The sequence below is a fragment of the Amblyraja radiata genome, chromosome 8, assembly GCF_010909765.2.
Source record: "Amblyraja radiata isolate CabotCenter1 chromosome 8, sAmbRad1.1.pri, whole genome shotgun sequence".
Taxonomy (NCBI): domain Eukaryota; kingdom Metazoa; phylum Chordata; class Chondrichthyes; order Rajiformes; family Rajidae; genus Amblyraja; species Amblyraja radiata.
The window spans coordinates 16281744-16295475 of NC_045963.1; the positions used below are offsets into that span (position 1 = coordinate 16281744).

Below are 13732 nucleotides of genomic sequence, written 5' to 3' on the forward strand. Positions count from 1 at the left end.
TCATCTCCTTGCAGATCTTAAATCAGATTCTTCTGTATGAAGCCACATTTGCCTTTTGTAAAACTTGCCATTACTTTGACAAAGAGTTCACAACATTTTAAGTGTCTGAAAAGATTTTCCATTTAGCCAGCCCCCGATCAGATATGCACTAAACTTTAGTGGAAAACCGTTGTAATCAGAGCCAGCTTGTGACACACTTCATTGCTTAAACATGCACAGTGTCAGGCTCTGAAACTAGAGTTGTCAATTAGAATGTAGTCCTGGTTGCACAAATAATGGGACCCCTCCACAGGATTCTCAACCAAGAACAAGCCGCAAACAGAAAGATAAATTTGATAACTATTTATGGTAAAACACAATTCTGACTGCCATCGGCCATTACCCAATTCCATAATAGTAGGATTATTAAACACTATACAAACCTTAGATACAAAGCACCTTATTTACCTAAGCAAATATATTAGATTTAGCATTTTTTTAAATATGTTGAGGATGCCTCCTTGAAGTAACATTGGTGTTCCAAAATGGGATTCAAAGCAGTCTCCCATTCTTGGCACTCCATGACCAATGGTGATTGCTTCTGTTGTTGCTGAGACTGCTGTAATGTAAATAATGTTAGCGTTTTAATCCTTGTAGTTTTATTCCATACAATTTCAAAAATAGAATATTATCAGTGGTGATAGCAAAATAGACAATTTATTAAATTTATTGTCTCAGCTGTGACAGAAGTTTTTGAAACTTCCTCAGCTGCATATCAAACTTCAGAAATTAGATACATTTCAAGTATTACTCCATTAACACCAATAACAAAAGTGCACATTAGAAATGTTGAGTACAATAGTCAGTCAAAGAGTTTTAAATGAAATGATAATTCTTGGGCAAGTACTAAAGATTTTCCATTAGGTAAAAGTGAATTATAATTACATGCCAGTTTAGCTTCCTTACAAACCTAAAGCAATTAAGATTAATTTCAGATACATTTCTGATGAAAGACTGATACCGCTTGATCAAGAAATAATGTTCTCATTGCCGTGAAATTATTTAGCGATCCACTGGCGTCATTCTAATAAGAACATAAAAACTTTCTTTTGAAAATTAATTGTGTTGTCAGCTATGACACCTATGAATGTAATTGAGAAAGTACTACCCTTCACTCTCAATTTTATTATTCTTCGTTATTTTCAATTTTTCTCAGCTGGAAATTTTATTTTGGATGTGTTCCAACTGGTTCCTCCTGCAGATGAAAATTATTGTGTTATGATATCTCACATGAAAGGTGTGAAAGGTATGGAACACCTCATCTTGGGCGCAGATGGAGGAATTGAGAGTAGGAGATAGAGTCTATGCAGGAGGTGGCTGTGGTAGAGAGTTTGGGTTAAAACACTACCACATTGGATATGCAATGTTGTACATGTGGCGGATTGAGTGCAATAAATCTTCTAAAGTTTTCAAGCTTCCCTACCACTCCTGGATTCCTTGCATCATTGTCTGACTTTGTGGTGGGGGCTGATTGGAATCATTGATCAAGAACTCCATTGTTTTTTTATTGAAAGACTACCAGAATAATTCAAAGCAGACTTTATTATACTTAGTCTTATTTTTTTGGTAAAAACACATCAATTTGTCAAAATCTATAGTGCATATGCACATGTTGTCATAGTAATATCAGATAGATGATAATATACAAGGCATAACATAGAACATAGTTCAGCACAGAAACAGGCACTTTGTCCCACAATGTGCTGCACAGTCTGCCAAATTAAACTAATGTCCTCTGCCTGCATGTGATCCATATCCCACCATTACCCTGCATATCCATGTGCCTATCTAAAAACCTGTTAAATGCCCCTATCTTTCTGCACAATTTTGGTTTGAAACAGATAGGAAGAGCCAAAACCGAGGATGTAACGATATATAGCAATATCATTTGTAGGTGCAGCACAAAAGAGACTGACAATACACAGGATATGAAATATTGTATAATTATTTTGATGTTGCCAAAGGTTCCAAGATAATGTTTATTAAAATAACTATATTGGATACCAACAAAATTCACATGTCTGGTATCTGCTTTTTTTTTAAACCATAGCTGAACTTTAAATAGTGCATGTGCACATCCAATTATACTACTGCACAGGCCAGCCTCGCCACCTAATTACATTTGCCCCCCAGGCATTGTGAGATAGAACATAATCTGTTGAAATTGCAGAGTAGTTAAATTATTCCGAGTTTCCGCGGAAATTAGGAAATGTGTGATTAATTATTCTGTTCATTAGAAAACAGACTGCACTTGAAATAGAAAAATATCCAGTTTCTAAAGGAGAATAGGATGTAGGTAATTACATTTTTTTTGCTGGCAAAAACCTGAGTAAGTGGACAATGCTGAATTACCTAAAATCATTGAGAGTAACGGGGGATCAGAGATGAAACACAATATTCGGCAGCTGAGCAAGCTGATGGGTGATCTGCTTTGTACCTATCCTTCGTGGCTTTCCAGCCATTGGAAGAGATGCAGGATTACCCAGAGAGTTACTCATTTCTAAAATTAATTTTTCTTCCCTTCAGTGATACATCTTACTCAGTAGCTTCTGATGATAGCTCAGCTGAGGTCAGGAGCACTTCATGTGGGAACCAAACTCACAGGTTAACATTTTGTCTCCACCACTGGGCAATGGCATGATGGATCATACCATCTGGGTTTTTTTTTACATAGAAGCTGTATGATTATTACTCCAATAGAATACAAATTGGATATTTCAAGAGTCATGCGTGCAAACAACAGAATAATTATATTCCTAGTTGCAGTAAAATGGTTCTGTTAGATTAGCACTGTCAATTAAAACAAAATAGCTCACATGTTCTAGCTCAGGAGCAGAAATCACTCTCGCACCACATTTTAGGCTCAAGGAATTGCCGATGCTGGTTTAAAAAACCCCACAAAATGCTGGAGTAACTGAGCAGATCAGGCAGCATCTCTGGAGACCATGGATAGTTGACTTTTCAGGTTGTGACCCTATTTCAGACCGAATGGCAGCGGCAGTGGATGGAGGTAAAGAACAATGGCAGTGAGAAGGCTGTGGTCTCACCTCCCACACTCTTGGAGGCGCTCTGGGTGTTCCGAGGTTGGTTGCGGGCGGCGCCCCAGGCCACAGAGGCTGAGCGGTGGACGTCTGAGGAGAGGGATTGTGGGTTCACAGGCCGATTATAATGTGTCCGGGTCAGTGGACTGGGCCGACTGGTGGCCCTATGGTACCTGATGACCTGAATCTTTTGAGATGGCAGTAAGAATATTGAAGAAGGCAGGACAGTAGATGTTGTCTATATGGACTTCATTAACGCTTTTGACAAAGTCCTGCATGGTTGACTGGTCCAAAATTTTAATGGGCTGGGATGCAAGGAGTGTTGGCAAACTGCATTGCAATTAAGAGGCAAGGTGGTTGTGGATGGGTGTTTTAAAGCTGAGTCTCTCACAAGTGGAGCACCACAGAAATCAGTGCTGGGACCTTTGTTGTTTGTAATGTATATAAATGACTTGGATGAGTGTTTTTTTTCTGCCCATCACTCTCTACCCTTCTAAGGTCCACCTCCAACCTAACAGCCCCTGTCCCACCCATCAGACATCTTCCTTCTCCACTCTCAGATGCAATCCAGGTGCAGGGTACCAAACTGATACATGGACAATCCCTATCACCCCCTACAACTCACCCTCCCCACCCTTACAGTGGTGCAGCTGGTAGAGCTGCTGCATCACAGCACCAGACACCCAGGTTTGATCCTGACATTGGGTGCTGTCTGTGTGGAGTTTTCACGTTCTCCGTCTGACGCGCAAGTTTCCTCTGGGTGCTCCGTCTTCCTCCCAAAGGCATGCAGGTTTGCAGCATTTTTGGCTTCTGTAAATTGCCACTGGTATGAAGGGAGTGGATACAAACATGAGATAACATAGAGCAAGTGTGAACAGGTAATCAACGGTCATCGTGGACGATGTGCCAACAGGCTTGTTTCTATGCTGCATCTTTAAAACTAAAACTACTTGACTTGCCGAGATCCTCCAGCAGTTTCAGTTTTACTCCAAATTCCAGCATTTGTAGTTTCTTTTGAAGGTAGACACAAAATGCTGGAGTAACTCAGCGGGACAGGCAGAATCTCTGGAGAGAAGGAATGAGTGACATTTCAGGTCGAGACCCTTCTTCAGACTTTGTAGTTTCTTTGCCTGTGGACTACATTGGCTGAGGCATTGAATATAAGCATACCAAATGCCTTTGTCACTATGCGATCCACCTGTGCCACTGGGTTTAGTGAGCTATGTGCATGTATCCTAAGGTCTCTCTCTATATCCATGCTCCTAAAGACTTTTATATTTACTCTATGTCCAAAGAGAATTTGACTTCTGAACTACATTATCTCACACTTGTTTAAGAAGGAACCGCAAATGCTGGAAAATCGAAGGTAGACAAAAATGCTGGAGAAACTCAGAGGGTGAGGCAGCATCTATGGAGCAAAGGAAATAGGCAATGTTTCGGGTCCAGACCCTTCTTCAGTCTGAATTGGGGGGGGGGGGGGGGGGGGGGGGGGGGGGGGGCGGGAAGAAGAAAGGAAGAGGTGGAGATAGTGGGCTGAGAGAGAGCTGAGAAGGGGAGGAGAAAGTAAGGACTATCTAAAATCAGACAAATCAATGTTCATACTGCTGGGGTCCAAACTGCCCATGTGAAATATGAGATGTTGCTCCTCCAATTTACGGTGGTCCTCACTCTGGCCATGGAGGAGGTCCAGGACAGAAAGGTTGGATTCGGAATGGGAGGGGGAGTTGAATTGCTGAGCCACTGGAAGATCAGGTTGGTTATAGCGAACCGAGCTGAGGTGTTCGGCGAAGCGATCGCTTGTCAGGATTAAATTTGATCTTCCACTGGTTCACCTAACTTTCCAGCTCATCTCAGCGGAGTGGCTAAGTGACGCAATGGTAGAGTTGCTGCCTGTCCCACTTAGGAAACCTGAACGGAAACCTGGAGACTTTGTGCCCCACCCAAGGTTTCCGGGCGGTTCCCGGAGGTTTTTGTCAGTCTCCCTACCTGCTTCCACTACCTGCAACCTCCGGCAACCACCTGCAACCTCCAGGAACCGCACGGAAACCTTGGGTGGGGCGCAAAGTCTCCAGAGGTTTCCGTTCAGGTTTCCTAAGTGGGACAGGGGCATTACAGCGCCAGAGACCTAGGTCCAATCCTGACTGCAGGTGCCGTCTGTACGGAGTTGCACATTCTCCCCGTGTCCAGTGTAGCAGCGCAGGTATCACGAAAGAAGAAATAAAACAATGTTCTTATTAGACATCTGGCATGCGGAAATGTCACCTGTATATCCATCGCAAACCAACAGAGTGATGTGTCATTGTGCACAATATTCTATCCAATTTGGAACTCAAACCATTAGCTTCTTCGTGCCAGTTGTGCAGATGCAGCTCATGAATACATTGTTTTATGCCAGCCCAACAGGCAAAGAACTAAGACAACCCATTAAAAGTAAAGTGATGAAATTAGATCTTGAGGAATAGTTTTTCCTGGAGTGGCTTGGTTGATTTTTAGGAACGAACGGTAAATTGATTTTTCCTTGTGAGAAATAAATTATTTGTTTTCTGTTTCTATAAATGTAGATATCTGGGTAGCTACTCAGATATCTGGATTGATAAACAAGTGAATTGATGAGGTCAATTCCGATACTTTCATTTTATTTTCTGATCAATTCCATCATTCCATGTTGGAATATAAAATACTATTTTCCACTGGATATACTTTTCAAAGCTTGAATGGCAGTTGGCATTTTAATTAAAATGCTTAATATTGATATTGTTGCTGTTTGGAGTTCTAAGCATGGTCATGATTGCAAAGATGATGTAGTTAACATAGATTTAGACATGAGCAATGGGAAGAGATAACATCACAGACATTGAATCCAAAGTCAATATTTGTACACTGCTGAAATTCTGTTCCTACAATTGAGTCAATAGTGACAACTTAATCAGAGTGGCAATGATCGGGATAGATAAGCAAATACAGATAAATAGTGGTATGCCAAATGGAATCATGACATTGACAATTTAATGCCTGAAGAATTATTTAACATTTTGAACTTATTTTATCCATGGATTTCAATATGTGTGATTTTACCAAAAACATATTTACATTTAAAACCATACAGTGGTTGATGTGTATTACTCCCCACGGAGTTTCGAGCATGAAAACAGTGTTCTGCTGTCAGACTAAATAAATAGTTTGATATAAGTTTAGTTTGTGTTAATGATATTATTTCATTGTAGACATCATTACCTTTTCATGCAGAAAAATCTTACTGTTGCTTTTAATTGGTGTGACAATATGGACACACAAAAATGAAACCAAAATCTGAACCTCCAGTTTGCTCAAGACTCTATGTTGCATGCATCTTAAGAGTAGCTAATGCATAGTAATCAGTACTGACTTTAACATTAAATCACTCTTCCTATTGATTTGTAGCTTATGAAGTCAACTAGACCCTTCGAATCTCAATGCTGGATTTGGGTCTGAAAAGGCATTCTGTCAATAATAATGTGTGAAGATGTGCTGATGGAAGTTTTCCTTAATTGGTTTTGGGGGAATCAGAGATTTATCTGTAAAAAGATTAAATTGGATGGCTGGAGAACAGTAAAATTCGAAAAGGCACAAAATGACACATAACCTTTGAGAGGAGTTGTTTTGATTGCCCAAATGATTAATTGCTTTTGTAAAAGCAGAAAATAGTGGACAACTTTTAGCAGGCTAGGCAAACTTCATGGAGAGGCAATAAAGTCCATACTTAAGATCAATTGCAAGTCATCAGACTTTGTTTTGGTTTGTTTTTCTTTTCTAATCTAAATTTATTTTTCAGGATCTGATCATTACAGTAAACACAGCATTTATTGCTTTTATTTAATTGCCCTTAAACTGTCTGGACTGTCCAGTCATTTCACAAAGTGATAAAGAGTCGATCACATGGATGAGGTTGAAAGCATACAAGACTGATTTCCTCTTATAAAGGCCATTTGTGACCCAGAAAGTTATTTTATGAGGCTTGCTTGGACATGGCATTGGTTGAAAACATCAATACAAGCATGATGACGTGAGTTGGTTATGATTGAATCCAAAGATAAATTAAATCAAGCTTCATCTCTAGGATTAAAATAACAAGGTTGCAGTCGAGAGACAGAAAGAGAATGACTGACAAACAAGTCCATTTGAAATGCTAGATTTTTGTAGGGGAGCGGTGGTGGGGGGAAGGAGGGGAGGGGGTTGAGGTTAGTTACGTACAATTGGAGAATTCAATCTTCATGTTATTAGGTTGTAAGCTACCCTAGCGGAATATGAGCTGCAATTTCTCCAGTTTGCACGTGGCCTCACTCTGGCAGTGGAGGAGGCCCAGGACAGACAGTTGCGTGTGGGAATGAGAAGAGGGATTAAACTGGTTGGCAACCGGGAGATACAGGAGGCCTTGGGGTGGATGGAGCACAAGTGTTTGGCGATACGGTTGTTGAGTCGGCGATTGCTTTGGCCGATTTAGAGGAGGCCACATCAGGAACATCTGGTGCAGACGATGAGGTTAGATACTAAAGTGTATGTTTAAACACACTAACACTGTGGAATTCTCTGCCACAGAAGGTAGTTGAGTCCAGTTCATTGGCTATGTTTAAGAGGGAGTTAGATGTGGCCCTTGTGGCTAAAGGGATCAGGGGGTATGTAGAGAAGGCAGGATCAGGATACTGAGTTGGATGATCAGCCATGATCATATTGAATGGCGGTGCAGGCTCGAGTGGCCTACTCCTGCAACTATTTTCTATGTTTCTATGTTTAATAACATAAGCACACGAAGCACACTAAAAGAATGGATTGATTGAGCTGCTATTCACTGGAATTTAGGATGAGATGGCATCTAAAAGAAACATTTAACATTCTTAAGGGATTGGATAGTCTAGATGCAGGAAAAAATGTTCCCGATGTTGGGGGAGTCCAGAACAAGGAGTCACAGTTTAAGAATAAGGGTTAGGCCATTTAGGACCGAGATGAGGAAAAACTTTTTCACCCAGAGAATTGTGAATCTGTGGAATTCTCTGCCACAGTAGGCAGTGGAGGCCAATTCTATGTTTCTATAATTAAATCATCTAAATCTGATTTTTCTCAAGATACAACTTTATTCATTTGTTCATTGTTTAAAAAAATCTGTATTTATAATTTACTCAAATTCACAACTTCTTGCTTTTGTGATCAATGTATCATAATTTTAATTTCCACTGCACACTTCTATTATAATTTCCTTACATTTAAGATTCTTTAACTGATAGGATGAAAGGTTTATATGCTCCTCATTGATATTGTTACCATGACCCAAAGCATGTGAATATTAAAATAGTGATTGGCACTCTTTTATTTACTCATGAATATGTCATAATAGTATGCATTTGCATCAATAGTATTTCCACATTATTTGAAGGCAACTCCAGTAGCCTGGATTCAGTATTGACCTTGGTTCTATATGTACAAATTTTACTTATTCTACCAGTGGCAATGGGAGATTCTCTATGGGTTCCCCTGTTTCTTACCACCTCCCAGGGTGGCACAGTGGTGCAGCGGTAGACTGGAGACCCGGGTTGGATCCTGAGTACGGAGTTTGTACATTCTCCCTGTGACCACATGGGTTTTCTCTGGGCGCTCTGATTTCCTCATACATTCCAAAAACATACACATCTGTAGTCAGAATTGCCTTCTGACAATTGTCCCTGGTGTGTACGATTGAACTAGTATACAGGGTGATCGCAGGTCGGCGCGACTCACTGGGCTGAAGGGCCTGTTTCCACACTGTATCTCTAACCTGACCTAACCCAAAGATTTGCTGGTTTGTTAGATAATTGGTTACTGCAAATTGCTCTGAGTGTCTGTGGATAGCGGGAGAACTGGGAATTGATGGGCATGTGGGGGAGGGTGGACTACAGGGAAATATATGGGGGAATGAGACTGTTAGTATTGCTTTGAAACCTGTTATTGACTCAATGTGCCAAATGGCCTCTTTCTCATTGTAAGGAAATAGGAAATTAATGGATCAAAAAACAATATTGTTTCTACTTGTAATTGTCGATAGCACTGACATTGTGAATCCCTGCCCTAAGTGTAGAACATCATATAATGAAACTACAGATAGAGAATTGGATATGAGCATTACATAGATTTGATTTGTATGCTTGCTTGTTCTCAGGATATAAAATCAATTATAAAAGCAATTGTGAGGAATGTTTATTCTGACTTGTATTCATATTTACTCTTAATAAATGATTCATAAATTTCAGCCTGATGTGAGTGGGAGTTGAAATGTACGCTCTTGTGCTAAGCATTCAACATAGTAGTAGCTACATATTGCACTATTTTGTGTAAATTTAGGTTCATTAACTTTATACAGAACATAAACCATCAAATACCTAATCATGTAAATATTTTATGATATTGACCATGGTAATTCCCAAGATTTGTTTAATCCAGATAGAACTACCTTAGACGGTAACCAAATATCGAGCTACTGTACATGCATAGCACATACAGTAGGTCCTGCGTTTTCCAAAAATGAGTCATGAGTCTTGAGTATTTAGTTGTCAAAGGAACAATTAGATTTTTACTTGCTGAAACTTAACAGGCCTGTAAATGCTGAAAAATGTTTAACAAAAAATGAATTGCCATAATACAAGGTGACCATAATAGTTGCAAAAAATAAAGTCTATTAATATTGAATATCACCGTACCTTAATTTGTAAGCATGACAATAAAAGACCTTTGGACCTTAGATCCTTTGAAAAGAATGTAGTTTTTGGAAAAGGACTTGTTCGACACACAAAGTCTCTTACTAAGTATCTTTATTAAAGTCACTACACACATTATGCTCTAGCTGTCCGTGGTCATCACTGGGACTAGAGAGCGAGCTAGAGGCGGGGAAGCTACAATTATACAGGAGACAATGGGGAGTGGTTAGTAGTGGTGAGGTCACTATGTTAAAGGAGCATGCACTGATCTACATCCTTCCTCTTGGAAACAAAGCGACCACGGCTCATACGCTAGAGGCAAACCAGAAACAGTTAGAAAACATCATGACGCAGACTACTCGCACACTCCGTACCGGACAGGCGGCTTGACCAAACGCCCAGAGCGGGTGCGCAACCCGCCTTCCCCTTCAACCGCAGGAGCTACAGGAACGGGGGCAGGGACAGAGATGGGAGAACCGGGAGACAAACGCCCAGGGGAAGGAGGAGAACGGAAGGAACGGGTACCGCAGCAGGTGAGGCAGGAGAAGGAGGCTCGCGTGGGCTGGGCACAGGGAGCTGAGAAGGAAGAGTCCGGGGCATGCGAGGAGTGACAGGGGCAGGAGGAGTTACAGGCGGCGGTGAATGGACAGGCGGCGAATACGGGTCCGCGGGAGGCGGAGAAGGCTCGTTGACAAGCAGCAGGTGTTGGCGTGTCCGACGGTACACGGTGCCCTCGTAATTAACCAGGTAGGACCGGGGAGAGTCGGCATTGCCAACGACAACGGCCAACCGGTGATGACCGGAGGTGGACATCATCCGGACAACCTGGCCTGGGAACAGACGGGGAAGCAGTCGGGAAGATTTGTCAAAGGAGCGCTTTTTGATGACCTGTTTCTCGATGATGCGCTCCTTGACAGCGGCAGGGCTGCGGACAGCGGGCTTTAGAGATTGCTGAGAAACCGGGAGAGGGGGTCTAGTGGTGCGGGACATGAGGCGCTGGGCAGGCGAACCAAGTGCGGGGTCCCGGGAAATGTTGCGGAGGTTGAGGAGGGCAAGGTAGAAGTCCGAATGGGCAAGACGACAATGTTCCAGCAGCTCCTTTGCGCTGTGGACAGCGCGCTCCGCGAGGCCGTTGCTTTGCGGGTACTACATTGGGTGGCGAAGGCGGCGAACTCTGCGCTGGTAAACTGTCCGCCGTTGTCGGATTGGAGAGTCACCGGGGAACCAAAGGTAGAAAAGTGGCGGCGAAGCTTCCCGATGACGGCAGCAGACGTGAGGGAAGGCAGCTGGTCCACCTCGAACCAGCTGGAGTAGGAGTCCACCAGGACCAGGAAGTGTTTGCCACGCCATTCGAAGATGTCAGTCGCGACAGCCATCCACGGCAACTCGGGGGCCGGCTGCTGCATGAGAGGTTGGCGTTGTTGATGAGGCAGTAGGCTGTTGCAGGCAGCACAGGCGGAGACCCTGTCCCGAATCTCCTGAACCATGCCCGGCCAGTAAAACTGGGCTTGGGCTTCATTAGGAGCTCTTCACGCAGCTTGGAGTTTAGGAGACCGTTGACCAGGACGTCCCTGATCAATTCGTCCGCTGTAATCGCTTCAAGGCGGCACCGCCGAGCCATATGTCGCAAAGAGGCAATGAAAGCGTCAATGTGCTCACCGGGAACCTGACGCCTTGTGAAGAACTTGAAACGCTCAATAATGTTATTGGTGGGTATGTCGCATAGGGCAGTGAATTTGGTCATGAGACTTACCGGGTCATAGCGGTCTTCCGGAGGGACGAACTCAAACGACGCATAATGTTCCATAGCCTCCGGACCGGCCAGGTTGAGGAGTAGGTGAGCCTGTACCACAGGAGTGGCACCAGGATGAGCGATAGCGATGTAGTGTTCATAGTCGCGCTGGAAGACAGTCCAGCGGTGCACTATGTCCTCGTCAAAAACGAGCTTGTCAGGACGACGGCACGAGTTAGCCATAGTAAAATGTAAATGTGGGGACACAACTGGGAGAAACAAATAATAAAATAAAGCCGATAAACAGGAGACGCAAGTCTACCGCGCTGACACCATGTAAAAGGGCTTGTTCGACACACAAAGTCTCTTACTAAGTATCTTTATTAAAGTCACTACACACATTGTGCTCTAGCTGTCCGTGGTCATCACTGGGACTAGAGAGCGAGCTAGAGGCGGGGAAGCTACAATTATACAGGAGACAATGGGGAGTGGTTAGTAGTGGTGAGGTCACTATGTTAAAGGAGCATGCACTGATCTACAGTTTTGTTATCCCAAAAAAATTAACAATCAATCTGTTAAATTGTTGAACTGCAATGTTCAAACACAGGAGGGGACATTTTCCAATTCATGTTTCTGCTGGAAGCCTCCATCAGGATTTCAGTCACGGAACTCACTGGGCCCCACGGTATTTTCCACTGATTAATTTTAATTGACAGAATGTCCCATGTGTCCCCATGACCCTCCATCCCTGAATTTCCAATTTGCAATCCATGCTCAAGGAACAAATTTGTAATATTGCTCGTATTTTGTTGCAGATAAAATTAAGTAGAAAAAAACATATGAATATCTGCTGGCGTTATGCATACGTATGTTAAGAGATTTATTTTCTGTATTGTTTTTTTGTGCTGAGTTGCTGACCACAATGCACAGGTATAACCATAAGGATGAAAGTTTTGAATCCTGTAGTTATGACTTATGAGCTGCATACATATTAATTGAGGTAAAGATTAAACTATTTAATTAAAGAAAATCAAACACAGTTCCAAAGTGTGTTGGAAGGAACTGCCGATGCTGGTTTAAACCGAAAATAGACACAAAAAGCTGGAATAACTCATCGGGTCAGACAGCATCTCTGGAGAAAAGGAATAGGTAATGTTTCGCGTCGAGACCCGTCTTCAGATTGAAAGTAGGGGGAAAGGGAAATGAGAGATATAGACGGATATAGAGAGTTTTACAATAAATGAATGAATGAAATGCAACAAATGATAAAGGAAATGCTCCATTGTTAGCTGTGGGCCAATGGGATCCCACTACGAGTCACATCTTCCCATCTCCACCCCTTTTTGCCTTCCACAGAGACCGTTCCCTCTGCAACTTCTTGGTTAACATCCCTTCCCACCCAAAACACGCCCTCCATAGGTACTTTCCCCTGCAACTGCAGGAGATGCAACACCTGTCCCTATACCTCCTCCCTCGACTGTCCAGGGACCCCAACAGTCCTTTCAGTTTGGGCAGAGGTTCATTTTTCACCTTCTCCAACCTCATCTACTGTATCCGTTGTTCCAGGTGTGAACTCTTATCCATCGATGAGACCAAACATAGACTGGTCGATCATTTCGCTAAACATCTTTGCTCAGTCTGCCTGGGCCTACTTGATCGCTCGGTTGCCAAACACTAACCTTCTGTCCTGGGTCTCCTCTATTGTCAGAGTGAGGCCAAATGCAAATTGGAGGAACAGCTCCTCATATTTCTCTAACTTCAAATTACCCCTGCATCCTCTCTCTCTCCATCCCTTCCCAACCTTAGCTATTGTATTAAAAAGGGCCTGTCCCACTTGGGAGACCTCCACCGCGACCTCTGGCGATCTTAAGCGACTAAAATAAATCAAGGTCGTGGTGACCTATGACCTCCAACTATGTTGAAGACTGGCTTCGACCATGTACGTGTTACTCGAGGATGGTCTCTGGCAAATTGGTCCGTGAATGAGCACGGCCCCCTTCCACCTCAGAGGACCACACCAAAAACCAACAACGACCACTGATGAATGTCTACAGCTCAAATGATCACCTGATAAAATGATGTCATGTCTGCATTTTTTTCTCACTAAAAATGCCTCCCTGGTTTTTTTTTTAAATCATTCTGAGCCATGCAAGCAAGGAAGGAACTAGTTTGGAGGATGTTAGTAAAAATCCTTTTGCTTCAGCAGCCTTTTAAGAAAG

The 13732-nt window shown here is 42.7% G+C and overlaps 1 protein-coding gene across 35 annotated transcripts in view; it reads left to right on the forward strand.

Annotated features, from left to right (window-relative positions):
• Window positions 1-13732, forward strand: part of nrxn1 (neurexin 1) — a 1413544-nt gene that overhangs the window by 1166289 nt on the left and 233523 nt on the right. The gene's annotated exons all lie outside the window — the stretch shown is intronic.